This window comes from Pipistrellus hanaki (assembly GCF_964339955.1).
Source record: "Pipistrellus hanaki genome assembly, chromosome: 6".
Lineage (NCBI taxonomy): Eukaryota > Metazoa > Chordata > Mammalia > Chiroptera > Vespertilionidae > Pipistrellus > Pipistrellus hanaki.
Window position 1 is genome coordinate 45,804,092 of NC_140508.1, and position 16,244 is coordinate 45,820,335.

The following is a 16,244-nucleotide window of genomic DNA, read 5'->3' on the forward strand; positions in this document are numbered from 1 at the left end:
CACATGACAAAAAACTTAATAAATAAATATTCTGTCCTCCTAACTCTAATTCTCTTAGAATCTATTCCCACACATATTTCTGGGTCTATGCCAGGATTAATTAATACAACTAAGTTATAAAACAAATTAACAAAATCTTGCATTTTTCTTTGTGTGCAAGCTATTGCTTTCCAGATTGAAATTGAACTTCTCACCCTGAAGCATACAAATACCTGACCCTGCTTGTGGATGTGTTGGTAAGATGAGGCGATTGGGTGAGACTTAAGAAAAGTAAGCATCCACTTAAAGACAACTGCCCCAAAGTGGAGACTAGTGTGCTCTAAGAATAGAGGGGCAGCCTTCGCCCACTGCCAAAGGAAGCTCAAAGTCCATATTCTCAGCTTTCTTCAAGCCACCCCTATATCATTTCTTTTTTTCTCATTTTTAGAGCCAAAGGTCTTTGTGAGGATTGAATAGTGTATTTCTTTATATACTCATATATCTCCCCTACCAAATTAAGCTTTTGCATGCTGAGATTGCATATAATTCAATTGTGAATCAGTGTCAGGCAGATAGAAGGCACGAAATAAATGTTGATTGAATTATGAAATTGAAGAGGTCTATTGGCTTCTAAGTGATTTGGCAAGTAGCTGCTGTTTATTATTCTGAGAATGTATACATGTCTTCCTTTCTACAGCCTTTTGTAGCTCTCACTAATCTCTCTCTCTCTCATGGGTCACTGATTTTTGGTGTGGTGCATAGATATACTCCAACTATGATAGGAAAGAAATGACTCCCAGAATGAGTTTCAATTTGGAGAAAAAAGATGTTCCCAAATGGGAAGAAGTTATTGACCATTGTTTTCTATTTTGCAGTGTCAGGCCATATGCTGATTTTAGCACCATGAGTTGTGCCTGTGGGCACTCCCATGAGGCCAGTGCTGTAGTGACCTAGTTCATGATCAGTTAGAATGGACATGACTGTCTTTGAATTTCAAATGGAGCTCGAGGATATCCTTTTCACAGTTTCACCAGGGACTTCCATAAGGAGTAAATATTGAATGCTATAGGAATTCAATTTTGATGAGCACATTAAGCCTTCTATGAGGTGTCCCTGAGGAAAACTTGCCCGGGAACCTGTTGTCTTCAAATGGTCTCACTGATAGGTAGTACTAGATTCTATAAAAAAAGGGAATAATTTTAGCAAATTACACTGAGACACTGTGCAGATGATGTATTGGGAAGTATAAGGGGTGAGACAGAAATAAGAAAAAGAGGAAATGAATGGCAAACCCCAACACCATTTTTAGCCATGATCTATCTTGCCCATCTGACAATATGAAACTGGGGACAAAATAAAAAAGATACTTTCTTATCCCTTGTATAAGGTGGTTGTCATAAGATAATTTTCTGACCAAAGAGTTGTAAGAAGAGGATGTTTTGGGGAATTTTCTAGGAAATATTTATTTTCTCTCTGACCAAAAGAAAAAAGCTATGATTTTGAGCTCTCCAGTCAGCCTCCTTTCCCAATCCTTTCTCAATGTAGTCATGGTGCTGGGAGCTGTAGCAGCCATTTTCAGATCTGAGATAATAAGTTTAAGAAAGAGAGGAAATATGACAATGACAGAACAGGAGGATGTAAAGAACCTAGATCATTAATATCAGAAACTACTATTTCTGATGATAATTCATATCTACACCTATATGAAGTCTGTCTTTATAAAAAAATAAAAAGGAAAAAATCCATAACTATGGTATGCTATATACTCTACCTTCAGGATCTTGACAAAATATTTAACTTCCTTAGTTTCTCTAACTATAAAATGGAAATAACACATTCTTTGCAAATACATATCAAGTAAGATGTGCAGGTAAAATGCTAGATGAATATGAACTATATTTCCAAGAGAATTAAATGTTTTTTGCATGAATATGCCAATTTTGGAACATGAGCTTTCCTTATTAATTATGAGAGAATGGCATTCACATTTAGAAAGCAGGGGCTCGTGAAACAGTAGTTATTATACCAATTCTTTCACAGGCACACTTTGTAATCTTCAGCAAATTATTTAACCTCCTTGACCTCTGTCTACTCACCAGTAAAATTAGAAATGTAATGCATTTCTTACCTGTGTAATGGCGTTGTTCTGAAGATTGAAGAGGGCAAAACATTCAAAATCTTTAAAAATATATACTATGACATGTACATGTATAATATTAATACATCATTAAAGACATTTATATATGAGATTAGAATATCCCATTTATCTCTAAAATGGTGTTAAAATACTGAACAATTAATTATCAACATCCTGTTCCTTTAAAAGAAACTCTTGTTTATTAGAGATTTATTTTTATATGTGTATTTTCAAATATTTTTTCTCAGGAATATGAGGGAGTCAGATTATTTTAAATTTCAAGATATTCTAGCATTTTCACTTTTAAAATGTACTTATTATTATGTTTTTAATAAGTATAATTATTGTTTTTAAATTACCACCTAGTGATAGAATGGTATAGGCAGGCCTTAGGTGTTGGGAGCCAGCAGAGTTGAGACGAGCAACTCAGTCTTAAGAAAATAGAATTAAGTTCCTTCTAGCAGAAGTTATGCGGTGCCCTGAGGGCTTGGCCAGAAGATAAGATTAACCTGGGGCTTAGCATCTTCCGGTCTTCCTGCCGATTCCCCTTCCTGATCCTCCCCCTAGATAGCCCAGCCTTGGAATGTTGCACCTTGGAATGTCACACCGCCCCTGGCAGTTAGCCAATCCTGTGTTGCCAGATACCAAAGACCCCCCTGCATAGGCAACTCTGCCCCCCTTTGTTTCTGCTGTATAAATACAACCATTTCAGAGAATAAAAGTTCGAGGCTTGATTAGAACCTTGTCTTGCCTCCATTCTTTCGCGTTCCTTGTTTGTTCATTCTCTTAGGTGGTTCCTGCGTGCCCCCGTTGTTGCCCTGCAGGTCGGGACACTTAGGAAAATTTGAAAGAATATATAAATATAAAAATCTAGGAAGATACTTAACAGAGTAAAACATAACAGCAATTTTCAAAAAGAGGCTAGATTTATTTTTCCTGGAAGAAAATAATGTTTTAATTACTATATTAAGAAACTGCCTAAAGTGTTATTTTATGTGGGAAAGTTAATAGTCATCCCTGTTTTCCTGAGAGTAGAGCAAAAAGATTATATATGTAAAATAGAGATGATTATTAACTTTCCCACATAAAGTAACAGTGCAATGAAGTGGATTGCATCACTTGATTTCCAAACATTTGGTTGGTTTAGAAGTTAAAGTGACCTTCTCAAGTAATGTGTGACTGTTTCATAGAGCGCTATAGTATAGCATGAATCCTGGGTCACCTTACATTGAGGTGCTTGGGGCTTGCAATCCTTTAATATAATTAGTGTTATTCTCAGTATGGGCTGACATCGCTCCACAGAGAGCTGAAGCTCCCTTCTCTGTCTCATCTTCCCCCAAGCACTGGCCTTTCCACAGAGATGTCTTTCCAGATTGAGCTGCCCTTTCTTCTAACAGAGCTGACATAAGTGTTATTTTTAAACCTCCCCTTGCTTACTGTTACAAGTTTTGATAAGGTCCTGACCACTGGTACAATTACTGGATGCTGCTGCCTGACTATATTCTTATCAGAATGTTTCAAATAAAGTTTATACTTTTCTCATTACTTTCCCGTCTACCTGACTATTGGACAGCTTTGTCGTTGTTAGGGACAAGAAGTTAGATTAGACAGAAAACACTTATCCTTTCAAAAAATGAATCAAATTCAATTCATAAAATATGATTATTGCCATTGTTAGAAGGACAGCTGAAAAATGACTGAAAAATAAAATTTAGAATTCAGACTTTCCACTTGACACCATTTACCTCCTGGTATTAGACTCTTGTCTTCCTAGTGAGGAAAACATCAGGGAGGAGAGTCTGGCTACTTTCCTGTGTGATCTGGGTCATTAGGTCAAGACACTATCATTCACTCTCCTTTACCAGTCTCATTGATGTTGATGCCTATACTCAGCTCTCCTGACTTCCCATTACAATTCGATTCCAACCTCTAAATAGATCATTTCATAACTTCAAGACAGGCGCAATTAGCAGTCATCAAGCAATCAAGCACCCTCACAACTCAAGCAGAAGGCATCCTTTCTTAGTCCTAAATTTGGAGCCTTCCCCCAAAAGTAGATGTAGAGGTCAAGTAGTGTGCAAACTGCATGGCATAATTTGCTGCCCTGTTTTAAGACTTACATTCTTTAAATGGGGAAATGTTGCTTGGAAACTCCATTCTTGTACATTTTCCAACCCTTCTTCCCTTTATTTATCATGCCCATCTACTTCAGTCACAAGATGTCTTGACTGAAAACAGTCTGGAGGACTTGATGAACTAGGATGAGTATTGCAGATTAGAGGCTGATGTTCTAAAGCCTGTTCCACTCTCGGCCAGTGTGGTTATCCTGGATGACTCCCACAAATGCTACAGGGAATTATGCCTGTACAGCCCATCAGTGTTAATGGCTGAATAAACCTTATAGTTTGTTAAGTAATGTAGAATCTATTAGAGAAGGGTGAATTGGCTAATGTCTGTGTTAGGTTCTAAATTTGCCTGAATCAAACCATTAGTAGACTATTATTTTATACTTCATGCCAATGAATAATTAAGTCTCACTGTAATCACCATTAGACAAGGCAAATTACTTATGGCGGTGTTTGGGAATTGACATAAAATATTCTGCCCAACCTCAGAAGTGTCTCCTTCAAAAACATTCCAAGTAAGAGTGTTAGAATTCTCTTTATTAATAGAATTGATATGTCAATCTGGAAAAAAAGCCAAGTTGAGATGTGCTGTATTAATTTTACAACAGAGGGCAATTTGTATAAGAAACAACTATGAGGCCACATATTAGTGATTATTACTTCTAATTTGTGTTTTATGGAGCTTAGTTTCAAAGTTTACATTCTATCCAATGAGGCATATTAAATATTTATAAAAGTTACTTCACATGAGACTTATTAAGTATCATTCCTTAGGGAATAAGCTACTTGTATCCTCCAAAAATTTATGGTCAAAATTTCTAAATACTAAGAAAAAAATTTTTTTTTATTTTCTCCATCTGTGGCACCAGGAGGTAAATTTCAATAATGCACATGCAACTAAATGTCCCACTTCAGTGCTATGTGCCGTGATTATACTATTCTTATTTGGGAATGTTGCTCATTTTTCCATGCCCAGTTGTGAAAGAATATAACATGATTGAGACAACTTTCATTTGAGGAAATTAACTATATTTGGCTAAAATCTGCTGGTACCATTTGTAAAGCAAGGTTTCTTAAGAGCTTTGGATATTAAAGCTGAGATTAAAACTGAATAAAAGAAAGTTGTGCCGAGACCGGTTTTGCTCAGTGGATAGAGCGTCGGCCTGCAGACGGAAAGGTCCCAGGTTCAATTCTGGTCAAGGGCATGTACCTTGGTTGCGGGCACATCCCCAGTAGGGAGTGTACAAGAGGCAGCTGATTGGTGACTCTCTCATCAATGTTTCTAGCTTTCTATCCCTCTCTCTTCCTCTCTGTAAAAAATCAATAAAAATATATTTTTTAAAAAAAGGAAGTTGTTTCAGAGTGGATATCATTTACTCAGTGAATATCATAATCTCTCAATATCTCCAGTAAGGTGGGCATAAAACAAATACAGCATTTCTTGTTTTAAAAATATATTATATTGATTTTTACAGAGAGGAAGAGAGAGGGACAGAGAGTCAAAAACATTGATGAAAGAGAAACATAGATCAACTGCCTCCTGCACAACTCCTACTGGGGATGTGCCCGAAACCAAGGTACATGCCCTTGACCAGAATCGAACCTGGGACCTTTCAGTCCACAGGCCGAAGCTCTATCAGCTGAGCCAAACCAGTTAGGGAAGCATTTCTTTTTATTTGATAAATGGATCTTGGTTTCATCATTGTTTTTATTAGCCAAAAGGGTCCCTAAGGTAAGAGGAATGGAATTTCTTGCTTCTCCCTTCTGCTCTTGAAACTCACCCAGGAAAAATGAAGAGGACGAAAAAAATAAAATAAAACAAAAACTTCATATTCTTTGAAACTTGGAGACATCTGTAACTCTAATTCACGTTATGTGGAAAGAGAGAATTGAAATAGTAAATGATTTAATGGGAAGTAGGAAGGTCAAACCGAAATGTTTATAGAGGGAGAGAACAATGGGCAGCAAGTCAATTTACCCTGCAGAATGTTGAAAGGCTCAGGAATTCAATATATATACCTTTTACTTTGAGGAAGAAATATGAATTGGATTTGGGAGTGGGGGATAAAGTGGCATGGTGTCTGTTAGCTGGCACTGCACTTGGCTGGGGTTGAGTTTGAGGAAGATAGGATTGGAGGACCACAGTGACATCTGCTAATAAACAAAGTAACTCATGCCCTCATGAGGGATTCCAATCAGCTGTCCTACCAGGATTATGCCTCCAATTGGGAATCCCTATATCTTCTTTGTAGCTAACAGTTGAGGAATTTTCCACTAGCTTTACTCTTCAACCCTCTCTTCTCTCCTCCTTTTTCAATCTCATCTAGTCTCACAGCTTTAGGTTTATCCTCTCCTCTGCTGACTCTCAAGTTTTACCTCAGTCCCTTCCTTTCCCCTCAGGCTCTAACTCATTTGCCTCACACCCATGGACAGCTCCTAAGTGATTTAAGGAAGCCACTTCCTATTTCACTCCAATTGTTTATTGTTCTCTCTCTCTCTCTTTTTTTTTTTTTTTTTTTTTTTTTTTTTTTTTTTTTTTTGCCAATATACTCTATTCTTCTAGTATTTGACCCTGGTTCTCTTTCAAATTGTGGATTCTGCTTGATTTGTGTTCTTATTGGTTTCTTTTCTCAGCTTCTCAGCACTACCCTGTTTCTCCTTACTAAACACTCTTGCCCCAGGACTTACCAAATTCTTAATTTTTGTCACACCCTAACTAGAATTTGACCTTCAAAATCCATTTGAAATTGCTCTAGCTCCCACCAGTATCTCTGATGTCTAAAATACTGCCACATTTTCTGTGTGTACTGTCTTTGTAGGACTTGAAAAGTATGTGTATTTTTTTCCCCATCTTGTTATTCAGCATTTCTGTATAGGAGCATCTCATCCTTAATAACTGCAGGGCTATCATTTATTTGTTGGTATCTTTGGGACCTAACACTTAAAAGATGCCTACTAAGAGTTGAAGACCCTGCATGCTGGTGAGCAGCTTCAGACACAGTACACTTTAGCAGGAGGGGTTGGCCAGCAAAGCTAATCTCTTTATTTTTCTTTCTCAGCTTGGACAGACTATCCTACGCATCATATTTCTTGTGTGTCTTCAGTGTTTCAGCGTGCTGCCTGGAATATAGCAAGTGGTCAACAATACTCATTGAATTTAACTCAATTAAGTACATTTTTGTGGAGAAGGTGAATTTCCAGAGCCGTCTGAATAATACAAAAGAAGACTTGACAGGCTCTTAGAAAAAGGATGACACGTGAGCACATTACTCTTTTCTAGTCTATTTTGAAAAGGGGAAGCAAGGTGGGAGAAAACTGTCTGCATGAAAAACAAAATAACAAATTTCAAGTTGCTGTATAGAGAATTATAAGAACTCTCCATTTCTGGAATACTTTAGTCACATTATTTTGATTTTGCCTTTAAGACAATCTTGCCGGATGCCACAATTTATGTTTTCATTTCAAGGAAGTTCAAATGGAAACATTGTATCCTAGGAGCTCAGAGATAAAATTCAAGAATACATCTTAAAGAAAATGCATTATTTTATTCACATAAGTAGAAATCACAGTTTTTTAAAGATAGCATCTATCCTGCAATATAAGAATGCAGTAAAAACCAAATAAGGTTTCTAGCGTTATACATATTTTTTACCAAAAGCAGTCTTATAATTGTTCTGCCAGGTTTTATGTAGTAAAAGAGAAAAGCAATTATTTTCAAAGGGCATTTGTTTTTCAGAAAAGTTATCAGGAAACAAACAGTAGTGGAGGCATAATTTTACTGAGATTGAAAATATAGTCAGAATATAATTGCTCAAATGCAGTTTGAGGAAGTTTTGAATTGAACAGGACACATAAGCAAAACAAGATGAGGAAAAAACATTAAAGAGAGTTAGGGCTGGAACAAAACAAAAAAAGGAGTTCAGAACTTTTCTATTTGGAGTTCAAAACCATAAAGTTAAGAGAATAATTTACTTTTTGTCCATGTAAACTACATATATACAATTCAACTTTCTGTATATTGTCTCTTTCTAGGTCTCCACCCCCTAAACATTAAATTCAAAGAAAAGCATATCAGTAACAGTTGGATTTAGTAGTCACTGATTCATTATCATGCTAATTGCCTGAATTACTATATATATATATATATATATATATATATATATATATATATATAACTGTTACAGATTGAATTGTATCTCTCCCAAAGATTGGGAAATAGAATTGCTGTGGCTGCAATTAGTTAAGATGAGGTCATGTGAAGATAGATAAACGGAGGGAACATCTTGTAAAATGGAGTCAAAGACTGGGGCAGTGTGTCCACATACCAAGGGAATGTCTTGAAGTTGGAAGAGGCAGGAAGTATCCTTCTCTGGAGGCCTCGGAGGGAGCAGGGCCCTGCCATCCCCTTGATTTCAGACTTTCAGCCTCCGGAACTCTGACAGAATAAACCTCTGTTGTATTATGCCATCTAGTTTGTAGCACTGTGTTGCAGCAGCCCCAAGAAACTAGCACACAGACTTAATCCTCACTACAGCCCAAGTTGTTCCCAGCACTCTTAATTACCTACATAACTGGAAGGGAAACTAAGTTCCCAAAGCTAAGCAACCTACTCAGAGTCAGAGTGGCAGAGCCAGGAATCAATGGCAGGCTGTCTGACTCCAGAATTTATGCTCCTAACACTATGCTACCTACATAGGATATTACAACGTTTACTGGTTAGGTGATTTAGTGCTGGACATATAGGATTGCTCTATAGTGCATGGGTGCATACAAAATCATTTCTTTTCAATACGCTGTGCTAAGCTATATTTTAAACTTAAAAACAAAATTGTTTGCAATGGATATTATGACCATTGCCCCCACACACCCAAATTTTACGAATGATTCCCTAATTGAAATATAGTGGCAACCATACTTTGGTAAAAACTGCTGTTTGAATTTTAACCCTGCTAAGTCTGGCTCCTGCCTGATTAAACACGGAATACTTACCTCAGCTTCCAGGTGGAGACCTGGAGGCTAAGGCAATTTTCCCTTGCCTGGGACCAGGACCACAGGAGATTGATTCCTACTGACTCAGTAGCTTCAGGGATAGAAACTGTAGATAACCTTTAGAGACTAACTGCTGAGCTCTGCTTCTATGTTATCGGCTATCACAAGATAAGGCCACATTCCAATGTCCAGCAGGATGTGACTAGCAACGACCCTGCGGTTGACCCCAATCTTTAGAATGTAGTCTTTAGGATTTAGAATTTAGAACAAAGGAAAATTCCTGTGGTTTGAACCTTTAAAAGAGACTGCCTACCCCTGAAACGGTGCAGTCCTGTGGAGACCACCTGTGTGTGGTGCTCTTGCGGCTGTCCTGGCCAGATATTTCAATAAATCCTTGCCTGCTTTTTTTTTTTTTAATAAGTTTTTATTTTTCATATTATTACAAATGTTCCCTTCCCCCCCCCCCCACCATTGCTCTCCTCCACCAGGTTCCCACCCCACCCTCTGCCCTTTCCCCTCTCCCCATTGTCCTCATCCATAGGTGCACAGTTTATGTTCAGTCTCTTCCCACGCCCCCCTCTCCCCTTTTCCCCAAGAATCATCAGTTCACTCCCCTTCCATACCTCTGATTCTATTATACTCAACAGTTAATATTGTTCATCAGATTTTTTTAATTTCCTCGGTTTTTAGATTCACTTGTTGATAATTACGTATTTGTTGTTCATAATTTTTATCTTTGTTTACTTTCTCTTCTGAAAGAACCCCCTTCAGCAATTCATATAATTCTGGTTTGGTGGTGATGAACTCCTTTAGCTTTTTTTTATTAGTGAAGCTCTTTATCTGGCCTTCGATTCTGAGTGATAGCTTTGCTGGGTAGCTTATTTTTGGCTGTAGGTTCTTGCTATTCATCACCTTGAATATTTCTTGCCATTCCCTTCTGGCCTGCATGGTTTCTGTTGAGAAGTCAGCTGACAATCGTATAGGTGCTCCTTTATAAGTTACTACCTTCTTTGCTCTTGCTTCTTTTAGTATTCTCTCTTTATCTTTTGCTCTTGGAATTTTAATAATGATGTGTCTCGGTGTGGTCCTCTTTGGATTCCTTTTGTTTGGAGTTCTGTGCGCTTCCTGGACTTGTAAGTCAAATTCTTTCACCAGGTGGGGGAAGTTTTCTGTCACTATTTCTTTCAGTATGTTTTCGATATCTTGCTCTCTCTCATCTTCTGGAACCCCCATAATTCTGATGTTGGTTCGCTTGAAGTTGTCCCAGAGGTTTCTTACATTATCTTCAATTTTTTGGATTCTCTTGCCTTCTAGCTTCTGTGGAGGAGTGTCTTCTGGCTCTTTATGTTCCAAATCTTTGACTTGATTCTTGCGATCTTCCCTTCTGTTTTTAGGACTCTGTAGAATATTTTTTATTTCAGACAATGTATTCTTTATTTCTTGTTGATCCCTTATCATTTCTTGTTGACTCCTTATTAATTCTAGTTGATCTCTTTTCATATCCTCATAGGCCTTATCCATCTTTTCTAGGAAATTCTTGAAAAACCTTATAAGCGTAGATTTGAACTCTATATCCAGATGCTTTTTGTCCTCCATTTCTTTCGTTTGTGATCTATTTTGTTGTCGCATTTCGCAGTTACAGATGGGACGGGGTTTCAGGGTGGAGCCTGCAGCTTTGGCTTCTGTCAGCCCCGCCCTATGCGGGTCCTTCAGTGCTCGCTGCCGGCGCCTCTGAGAGAAAGGTGCCCTCGATTTTCGCCTGCTGCCAAACAGTCTATGCTCTCCCACAATGAGCCCGGTATTGGGGTTCAGTTCAGTTGGAAGTGGAGTTGGAGGTGGCGTTCACAGCAGTCTGGAGCCCCAGTCTTCTTCCCGTCAGGGCAATCCCGCGGCACAGCCGACCGTCCCTTCTCTGGGGGCAGTGTGCGCGCATCCGGGACCTCCTTTCTCCGCTACCCCGGGGTTCCGACTTACAGCCCAGCTCCCTATGGCTGAGCCTGAGTCCCCGGGGTCTGGCCCAGATCTGGGGTTCAGAGCAGTCAGGGGCCCAGCACAGTCGGAGTTTTATCTCCTTTCCGCTAGGGAATGCCCGCCAGGCACTCAGCCTCCCTCCTCTCCGGCTCCGTCCTCTCCGCGCGCCGCGTGTCTTCGTACCTTAGGCTTTTACAGCTCCTCCGTGCTTCCTTCTGGTTTTCTCCTTGCTTCTTGTTGTAGGATTTCCAGTCAGTCAACTTTCCTGTAGTTCTGGGTAATGTCCATTTTATATTTTAGTTGTATTTTATTAAAATTGTTGTGTGCGGCTGCGGCTAGTTGCCTACCCGAGCAGCCATCTTGGATTCATCTCCTTGCCTGCTTTTTTTAATTAATCATCAGCCTCCGGTGGTCTTATTTTGAACCCAGGATTCGACCCCCCAACAAATCAGCTGATCAGCTTTCATACAATGGTAATGGGATGCCTTTGTATCTACCATATTTTCGGGCGTATAAGACGACCCCCTAATTTTAGGCCTATATTCGCTGTATAAGACTACCCCCCACTTCAAAGAAAAGACTTACTTTGCCGTCAAGATCTGCAGGTAATTTTTGTGCAATTTTGGTCTTTTGCCCCCAATTTTTGGTTGACTTTTTTTCGTTTCAAAAGTCTTCTTATACGCCGGAAAATACCGTAATTATTTTTTAAATCTTTATGTTTAGAAACAAAAAAAAAGTAATTTTAGAGTTTTGAGTAGCTGTGTCCCTCTGCAAAAGGTTATTTCCTTTTCTCTTAAAAACCCACTGAAGTAATCTAACAAGGCAAAGACAGCTGTTTGCAACTGAGTGGCTAAGTTTCCTTTTTGGACATAATAAACAAGTGAATGGGCTTTAGCAGAGTTCTCTGTCTTTGACAAATTGTCTCTTCCTGAGCATCCCAGTTTGGGAAACTGGTTCAACCACTTTGCTAGGAATCCTTACCTCCCACCACACGTTCTAAATTCAAAATGCACCAGTGATTTAGAAATGATAGGACATCTTCTGTCTAATCACTCCCTCTAGACCCAGAGAAACGGTCTGCATTGCCAGAGAACGAGTTTCTGAATTGAGATCCCCAGGTCAGGGCAGACCAGATGGGAGGAAAGCAGCACTACAACGATGCCTACTGGTACAGTGGTCCCCTGTCACCACCCAGCGGAGTGGAGAGATGCTCTGATGCACTGGCCTCCTGCAGCTTGGAGCATGCCCAGAACAACTTCTGTGGTCCTTTCAAAACATCAGTGAGTAGCTATCGCAGGAACCTGTAGTCCCTCTTGCCCATATTTAAACATTTCAAAACCTCACTACTCTTGAGGCCTTAGAAGTCTTAAACCTTCAAATGAAAATTTCTCCCCAGTGCAGAGGAAAGGCCTCTCAGGGAAAGGCTGAAATAGAAAGCTAAGCTCTACTTTACAAAGGTCAAGGCACTTACAGCTTTGTCGGGTGCATAGGAGCCCTGTCCTCGCTTTCCCAAGGCCTTGAAGGAGTGAAGTCAGGCCCATGTGTTTTGTACAAGCAGGGGCCTGATTGTTTCACTGCCTCCCGGGAGCGGGAAGACTGCTGACAAAGTCTTATGTGTAAACACAGAGAGTGGGGTCAGCAGGTGGGGCTTAATCATTAGAGAAACGATAAGCTGACGCAGGCTGCAGGTGTTAAATGCCAGAGTGATTATTCCATAGGGAGTGGAAGCCTCATTTTGGAATTTTACTGGCTGGCTGGAGATCTTCAGCAACTCTACTGACTTCTCTGCAGCTTATTTTTCTCATCATGTGAAATGAGGAAGTTGTACCTTTAGGTTCCTGACAGTCTGTGAAACTGATACAAAATTGAAGACCACACAGCAGAGAGGGAGGGACCAGTCATTGGGCAAATGTCTTATCAGCCATTCTTAGTGCGCTGGTTAACCCAGTGACATTGGACAAGACATTGAAACTCCAGGCCCCCCCCTGCCACCCCACCCCGTACAACAAAGATGTTCATACTGACCTGCAGATCTGTTATGTCAATTAACAGAAATAATGAACATAGCACATTCAACAAGCCTATTAACAAATAGTAACTTTTATCACATTCTCTTTCTCTGTGTCATCACTCTGTTTAGACCCAGAGAGATGATCCTTGTGCGAGAAGAACCAGTTTCTGAGTGGTAATCCTCAGGTCACAAGAAAATCTTGATTCTTTGCCTGCAGTTTTGAGTATCATCTAACATAATGTTTCACTAACTTCTGGTTTCCACAAAACAAGTGGCTGTTGAACGTATACTTGATTAAGGGAATGAATGAACAATAACTATACACTTGGCCTTCAAGCACCTCGCTCTGTCTGAGGCTGATCATTCCCCTCAGACCTTCCCAGCAGTCACCATACTCTAAGATGAATACAACCTAATCATTCATTAAAATCTTTTAAAATTAAGTTATTCTCCAACCAGGAGATATTTTACATTTAGATATTCTATTAGTACACTCTATCTAATGTATTCCTCATAAAAAGCCTATAATATAGAAATTCTTATCCCATTATACAGTTAAGCAAAGTAAGACAGGGTAAGGTACTCATAAACTAGTAGGAGAATGAAGACATTTACACATAAGAGTAAAACAATAAACCTAATTACTCTGAGATTACAGAGGACAGCAGGCTCATACCAGGCACCAGGTAGGCAAGATGGCCTTTATGTATTTGCTGATCTTTGGGATTGTCTTTGAGCAATAGGTAACTTTTTAACAGGGGAGAAAGAGAAGGGAAGGGAAGGGGATTTTAGGCAAATAAAATGTAAGAATTGAAGCCTAGTGCATGAATCCTTGCACCTTGAAAGGAATTGTGGGCCATGAGGCTGGGGTAGACACAGGGACAGGTCTCTGCCCATCCTCTATGCACCCACCCAGCCCCTCCTATCATGGCCTCCCAGTCCTCTGTCTGCCAGCCGCTGCTTCCATGCACTGATTGTGCCAGTCCCACTTCCACCCGCTGATGGCATGGAGCAGGTGCTGGGCACTGGCAGCGGGTGCGAGTAGGGTTGGCGTGGGCAGCAGGTGGGAGCAGGGCCAGTGCTGCCAATGCGTGTGAGTTCCAGGTGGGACCGTGGTGTGCGGGAGCAAAGAATTTTCAGTAACAACCAGAGGCTTGCTCCGATGACAGCAACTAGCACTCCCCCTTGGTCTGGTGTCCCCAATCACCTGCTTTACCACCTTGTCATGGCCGATGCAGGCAATGTTTGGCACCCTGCCATGTGCTGCCATTATCTGACATGTTCTGCATGTGCCCCTGGTGTACAGCACACATAGCAACTGGTTGTTCAGTTGTTTCACCTTTTGGTCTATTTGCATATTAACCTTTATTATATAGGACATGTGTATGAATACTCAGAGCAAAAGGGTTCGTTGTACTAAAAAAAATGCAATGGATACATATATGAAATATTGTTTATTTTATCTTTTGAATTTTTCTTTGATTAAATAATACAACATAAATTAACAAAATGTATTAAAGGTATGCTTTAAACTTTCTACTTAAAGTAACATGAAGACAATGGCTGGAGATAAATATCCTTACCACATGAGACAAGAAAACTTGCCCCAAGTAAGAAAATCCATCACTTAGATTAGAGCACATGATTAAAATTTATATTGGGTTACATTTAGAATGAAATAATTTTTTTCTTAAACAACATCCTTTTTTTGTTTGGGGGGATTCATTTTAAAAATTCTAATATAATAATCAGAAAATATTATTCTTCTCCAATGAGGCATGATAACCTAAATGAAAAACATTTAAGGAATGGTTTTCTCAGTGGTCTGTAATTTTCTCCTCTATTCACTTTTCTGAGTATTTGTGTGTGATTGTATTTGTAATCAAGAGTTTTAGAGAAATTTCAAAAAAATATTAAAGAATGTAGATATAAACCCTGATTTCTAAATTTGTATTAGAAATGTAAGTTTTAATTCCTAACACATGTTTTTATTTTAAAAAGTATTTCCTAGCTCACTCAGAAAGACCTGGAAACAATGACCAGTCCAGCAGCAATCAGCATTCCATTGTCTAGATTGTGGTCTAAATTCTCTAGAAAATGGACTATTTTTAGATATTCTAAAAGAAAAGGACCAGATGAACCTACCATCTTATTGTGCTCCAAAATTAAGAAAGTTATTAAAGACAAAATCTAAAATAGTCCAGAGCCAATGTATTGAAACAGCAAGGTTATTATTCTATGGTCAAATGGATTGATAATGCTTCCAAATAAATCTTTGGTGGCCTGTAGAGGATCCCAGAAAACCAACTTATTATTTTGAAAACTCATAAATAAAGGGAAATAACGAAGAAATAACTTGATTTTACTGTATATACTGTATCTCAGAGTGATGAAAAAATTTTGATGAAAGTAATCTTTTTTTTTTTTTTATAGAAAGACCAGCTTTTAAAATATTAATGGAAAAATGGATCCAAGCAATAATCAGCAAGCTAAAAAGCCATGGGGATTTTTATAGTGCATAAATCAAGCTGACAATTCCTAAACCAACTGATTAATCTTAGCAAAAGACAGCCATGCACTGTATACCTCTTGATGTGATTCAATGGAAAGTACACACCACCACCTATGGAATATTCTTTCTAAAACACGCAAGCTAACCTGAAATAACATCAATCAAATGCAATCAGGAAAATCTAGACTGTTAGAATGCTCAAGGACAAATATCCCACTTTTTCAACAAACAAATTCTGAGAAATAGAAGAATGGAAGAAACCATAGATTAAAACTTTGAGAGGAGTATCAATTAAATGCATTTTGGTGCAGTCCAATCAACTCTAAGCAAAAACAAAACCAAACAAAATTATGAGATAGTTGGGAAGCTCTGATAATTGATTTGATAATATTAAGAAAAAATGGCTAATTTTTATTGTGTTTTATGATGCTAATATGGACATTTTTAAAGTCTTAACCTTCTAGAGATACATACTGAAGCTTTTATGGAATAAATTTGAGATTTGCCTCAAAATAAACT